The sequence below is a fragment of the Petromyzon marinus genome, chromosome 85, assembly GCF_048934315.1.
Source record: "Petromyzon marinus isolate PM22_M1 ecotype Great Lakes invasive population chromosome 85, UKy_Petmar_22M1.pri1.0, whole genome shotgun sequence".
Lineage (NCBI taxonomy): Eukaryota > Metazoa > Chordata > Hyperoartia > Petromyzontiformes > Petromyzontidae > Petromyzon > Petromyzon marinus.
Window position 1 is genome coordinate 6,981,757 of NC_133750.1, and position 6,825 is coordinate 6,988,581.

The 6,825-nt window shown below is 35.5% G+C and overlaps 1 long non-coding RNA gene across 1 annotated transcript; it reads left to right on the plus strand.

Annotated features, from left to right (window-relative positions):
• Window positions 1-803: 803 nt before the first annotated feature.
• On the plus strand, window positions 804-3,936 carry LOC142907932 (uncharacterized). Its single transcript, XR_012931398.1, has 3 exons — window positions 804-2,332; window positions 2,438-2,923; window positions 3,032-3,936. It is a non-coding gene; the product is annotated as an uncharacterized LOC142907932 (long non-coding RNA).
• Window positions 3,937-6,825: the final 2,889 nt, after the last annotated feature.

Sequence of the window (6,825 nt, forward strand, 5' to 3'; positions counted from 1 at the left end):
ACCACAAGACAACTTAGATTAAGGCCATCAGTTTGTGAGTTAACAACAACAACAACCACAAGACAACTTAGATTAAGGCCATCAGTCTAACTCCGTACTACAACAACAACAACCACAGGACAACTTAGATTAAGGCCATCAGTTTGAGTTAACAACAACAACAACAAGACAACTTAGATTAAGGCCATCAGTCTAACTCCGTACTACAACAACAACCACAAGACAACTTAGATTAAGGTCATCAGTTTGTGAGCTAACAACAACAACAACCACAAGACAACTTAGATTAAGGCCATCAGTTTGTGAGTTAACAACAACAACCACAAGACAACTTAGATTAAGGCCATCAGTCTAACTCCGTACTACAACAACAACCACAAGACAACTTAGATTAAGGCCATCAGTTTGTGAGTTAACAACAACAACAACCACAAGACAACTTAGATTAAGGCCATCAGTTTGTGAGTTAACAACAACAACAACTTCTTTGGTTCTTTCGGTAAAGTCACGTAGAATGAGAATAAAATTACAAAATAAAATAACACAATAAAATTATCACATGATAGCGATGATGTGAGGTACCGGGACTTTGGTGAACAAGGACACCACATCAAAACTGACAAGCAGGTCGTCTGGGGACAGGGAAATGCCTTTGATTGTCGATACCAGGTGAGTAGAATTTAGTACCGCAGAAGTGGTTTTTTCCAGTGAAAGGTCGCAGTATATCAGCAAGAAAACGTGCCAATTTATAGGTGGGGGAGTTGATAGTAGAGACTATGGGTCGAAGGGGTGTATCTTCTTTGTGTATCTTTGGAAGGACATATAATCTTGGTGGTCTGGCAGCAGAGGGTTTCAACGAGAACTGTTTTCACCAAAGTCCCGGTACCTGACACCATCGCTATCATGTGAGAATTTTATTGGGTTATTTTATTTTATTATTTTATTCTCATTCTACGTGACTTTGCCGAAGGAACCAAAGAAGATGAATGCTTGCAGTCACGAAAGCTTTAAATCGAAACAACAACAACCACAAGACAACTTAGATTAAGGCCATCAGTTTGTGAGTTAACAACAACAACAACCACAAGACAACTTAGATTAAGGCCATCAGTTTGTGAGTTAACAACAACAACCACAACAACAACCACAAGACAACTTAGATTAAGGCCATCAGTCTAACTCCGTACTACAACAACAACAACCACAAGACAACTTAGATTAAGGCCATCAGTCTAACTCCGTACTACAACAACAACCACAAGACAACTTAGATTAAGGCCATCAATCTAACCCCGTACTACAACAACAACCACAAGACAACTTAGATTAAGGCCATCAGTTTGTGAGTTAACAACAACAACCACAACAACAACCACAAGACAACTTAGATTAAGGCCATCAGTCTAACTCCGTACTATAACAACAACCACAAGACAACTTAGATTAAGGCCATCAGTCTAACTCCGTTACTACAACAACCACAAGACAACTTAGATTAAGGCCATCAGTCTAACTCCGTACTACAACAACAACAACCACAAGACAACTTAGATTAAGGCCATCAGTTTGTGAGTTAACAACAACCATAAGACAACTTAGATTAAGGCCATCAGTTTGTGAGTTAACATCAACAACAACAACAACAACCACAAGACAACTTAGATTAAGGCCATCAGTCTAACTCCGTTACTACAACAACAACCACAAGACAACTTAGATTAAGGCCATCAGTCTAACTCCGTACTACACCAACAACCACAAGACAACTTAGATTAAGGCCATCAGTCTAACTCCGTACTACAACAACAACAACCACAGGACAACTTAGATTAAGGCCATCAGTTTGAGTTAACAACAACAACAACAAGACAACTTAGATTAAGGCCATCAGTCTAACTCCGTACTGCAACAACAACCACAAGACAACTTAGATTAAGGCCATCAGTCTAACTCCGTACAACAACAACAACAACCACAAGACAACTTAGATTAAGGCCATCAGTATAACTCCGTACTACAACAACAACAACCACAAGACAACTTAGATTAAGGCCATCAGTCTAACTCCGTACTACAACAACAACAACAACAACCACAAGACAACTTAGATTAAGGCCGTCAGTCTAACTCCGTACTACAACAACAACCACAAGACAACTTTAGATTAAGGCCATCAGTCTAACTCCGTACTACAACAACAACCACAAGACAACTTTAGATTAAGGCCATCAGTCTAACTCCGTACTACAACAACAACCACAAGACAACTTAGATTAAGGCCATCAGTCTAACTCCGTACTACAACAACAACCACAAGACAACTTAGATTAAGGTCATCAGTTTGTGAGCTAACAACAACAACAACCACAAGACAACTTAGATTAAGGCCATCAGTTTGTGAGTTAACAACAACAACCACAAGACAACTTAGATTAAGGCCATCAGTCTAACTCCGTACTACAACAACAACAACCACAGGACAACTTAGATTAAGGCCATCAGTTTGAGTTAACAACAACAACAAGACAACTTAGATTAAGGCCATCAGTCTAACTCCGTACTGCAACAACAACCACAAGACAACTTAGATTAAGGCCATCAGTCTAACTCCGTACAACAACAACAACCACAAGACAACTTAGATTAAGGCCATCAGTATAACTCCGTACTACAACAACAACAACCACAAGACAACTTAGATTAAGGCCATCAGTCTAACTCCGTACTACAACAACAACCACAAGACAACTTTAGATTAAGGCCATCAGTCTAACTCCGTACTACAACAACAACCACAAGACAACTTTAGATTAAGGCCATCAGTCTAACTCCGTACTACAACAACAACCACAAGACAACTTAGATTAAGGCCATCAGTCTAACTCCGTACTACAACAACAACCACAAGACAACTTAGATTAAGGTCATCAGTTTGTGAGCTAACAACAACAACAACCACAAGACAACTTAGATTAAGGCCATCAGTTTGTGAGTTAACAACAACAACAACCACAAGACAACTTAGATTAAGGCCATCAGTCTAACTCCGTACTACAACAACAACCACAAGACAACTTAGATTAAGGCCATCAGTTTGTGAGTTAACAACAACAACCACAAGACAACTTAGATTAAGGCCATCAGTCTAAACTCCGTACTACAACAACAACCACAAGACAACTTAGATTAAGGCCGTCAGTCTAAACTCCGTACTACAACAAACACACACAAAAAAAACATGGCCAAACCAACAAAAACGTTTCGGAAATCACCAAAAAAGAGAGCCATAATAACAGCGTAACGAACGACAATGAGCACGGGAGCTGTGACCAAATGTTCACAGAAAAAACGACGTGACGGGACCCACAACACTCCGAGCCACGTGGCTAGACACGCCACTGAGTGTCTCGATCTCCAGGCTGTTAGGTGACACCGTCAGCTATAGCAGCAATGACAAGGGGGCATCATGTATTCCTGGTTCATCTTAGTTTTGTTCTTTCGGTAAAGTCACGTAGAATGAGAATAAAATAATGAATTAGTAAAATAAAATAACGCGATAATATTCTCGCGACGTTTCGGCCACAACTCAAGCGGCCTTCTTCAGGTGAAAGGAACAGACCTGTCGGGACGACAGAGCTTCAATGAACGCTGTTAAGATTCGTAGTGACTTTTTAAGCTGGTTTAGAGAAGTGAGGCACCTTGACAAAGAGGTTTACATATCAAACAGGAGAATTTAGCATTGAAATAGCTGAGTGATTAGCTTGTGACTGGTCGTAGAAATGGCTATGTTAAAGTCAAAGCTTACACATCCACAGAAGCACCTAGTACAAATCAAACAGAAGAATTTAGCATTGAAATAGCTGAGTGATTAGCTTGTGACTGGTCGTAGAAATAGCTATGTTAAAGTCAAAGCTTACATATCCACAGAGGCACCTAGTACAAATCAAACAGGAGAATTTCGCATTGAAATAGCTGAGTGATTAGCTTGTGACTGGTCACAGCAATGGTTATGTTAAAGTCAAAGCCTACACATCCACAGAGGCACCTAGTACAAATCAAACAGGATAATTTAGCATTGAAATAGCTGAGTGATTAGCTTGTGACTGGTCACAGAAATAGCTATGTTAAAGTCAAAGCCTACACATCTACAGAGGCGCCTAGTACAAATCAAACAGGAGAATTTAGCATTGAAATAGCTGAGTGATTAGCTTGTGACTGGTCACAGAAATGGCTATGTTAAAGTCAAAGCCTACACATCCACAGAGGCACCTAGTACAAATCAAACAGGATAATTTAGCATTGAAATAGCTGAGTGATTAGCTTGTGACTGGTCACAGAAATGGCTATGTTAAAGTCAAAGCCTACACATCCACAGAGGCACCTAGTACAAATCAAACAGGAGAATTTAGCATTGAAATAGCTGAGTGATTAGCTTGTGACTGGTCATAGAAATAGCTATGTTAAAGTCAATGCCTACACATCCACAGAGGTACCTAGTACAAATCAAACAGGAGAATTTAGCGTTGAAATAGCTGAGTGATTAGATTGTGACTGGTCATAGAAATAGCTATGTTAAAGTCAAAGCCTACACATCCACAGAGGTAAAGTCACCACGTAGAAGGGAAACAATAAAATAAAATAAATATATTTTTAAATTTCATTATTATTTTATTGGATTAATATTCTTGGTTTTTTCGGTAAAGTCAACACGTAGAAGGGAAACAATAAAATAATAAAAGTATAATTTTTATTATTTTATTGGATTAATATTCTTGGTTCTTTTGGTAAAGTCACCACCACGTAGAAGGGAAACAATAAAATAATAAAAATATAAAACAATAAAATTATTGTAAAACAATAAAATTATTATTCTTGGTTCTGTGGGTAAAGTCACCACGTATATAGGGAAACGATAAAATAATAAAAATATAAAAAATAAAATTATTATTCTAGGTTCTTTCGGTAAAGTCACCACGTAGAAGGGAAACAATAAAATAATAAATAAATAAACATATTTTATCTTATTGGATTAATATTCTTGGTTCTTTCGGTAAAGTCACCACGTAGAAGGGAAAAAATAAAATAATAAAAATATATTTGTATTATTTTATTGGATTAATATTCTTGGTCCTTTCGATAAAGTCACCACGTAGAAGGGAAACAATAAAATAATAAAAATATATTTTTTATTTTATTGGATTAATATTCTTGGTTCTTTCGATAAAGTCACCACGTAGAAGGGAAACAATAAAATAATAAAAATATATTATTATTTTTATTTTATTGGATTAATATTCTTGGTTCTTTCGGTAAAGTCACCACGTAGAAGGGAAACAATAAAATAATAAAAATATATTTTGTATTATTTTATTGGATTAATATTCTTGGTTCTTTCGGTAAAGTCACCACGTAGAAGGGAAACAATAAAATAATAAAAATATATTTTGTATTATTTTATTGGATTAATATTCTTGGTCCTTTCGGTAAAGTCACCACGTAGAAGGGAAACAATAAAATAATAAAAATATATTTTAATTATTTTATATATTTTAAAATAATTATTCTATATATATTTTTATTATTTTATATATTTTTAAATAATTATTCTATATATATATTTGTCATTATTATTTCATTCTTTCCCTTCTACGTGGTGACTTTTCCCCCGTAAAGCTTTCAATCAAGGAGGGGGGCCCGGGGAGCCCCCCTATTCTGGTCAGGATATATCGCCCCAGATAAGTCGCAGCCGACAGCACAATCCGGAATCGCTTTGCACCCCGTGTCACCGTCACAATTTCAGATTCTTCGTTATTTTGGTAAAGCCACGTAGAAGGGAAACAATAAAATAATAAAAAATACATATTTTTTATTTGTTTATTATTTTATTGGATTCATATTCTTGGTTCTTTCGGTAAAGTCACCACCCAGTAGAAGGGAAACAATAAAATAATAAAAATATTTTTTTATTATTTTATTGGATTAATATTCTTGGTTCTTTCGGTAAAGTCACCACGTAGAAGGGAAACAATAAAATAATAAAAATATAATTTTTAAATTATTTTATTGGATTAATATTCTTGGTTCTTCCAGTAAAGTCGCCACGTAGAAGGGAAACAATAAATAATAAAAATATTTTTATTTTATTTTATTGGATTAATATTCTTGATTCTTTCGATAAAGTCACCACGTAGAAGGGAAACAATAAAATAATAAAAAAATATATATTTTATTTGTTTATTATTTTATTGGATTCATATTCTTGGTTCTTTCGGTAAAGTCACCACCCAGTAGAAGGGAAACAATAAAATAATAAAAATATTTTTTTATTATTTTATTGGATTAATATTCTTGGTTCTTTCGATAAAGTCACCACGTAGAAGGGAAACAATAAAATAATAAAAAAAATCATTATTATTTTATTGGATTAATATTCTTGGTTCTTTCGATAAAGTCACCACGTAGAAGGGAAACAATAAAATAATAAATATATTTTTTATTATTTTCTTGGATTAATATTCTTGGTTCTTTCGGTAAAGTCACCACGTAGAAGGGAAACAATAAAATAATGAAAAAATATATATTTTTATTATTTTATATATTTTTAAATAATCATTCTATATATGTTTTATTATTATTCTATATATATTTTTGTTATTATTATGTCATTCTTTACCTTCTACGTGGTGACTTTTCCCCCGTAAAGCTTTCAATCAAGGAGGGGGGCCCGGGGGCCCCCCTATTCTGGTCAGGATATATCGCCCCAGATAAGTCGCAGCCGACAGCACAATCCGGAATCGCTTTGCACCCCGTGTCACCGTCACAATT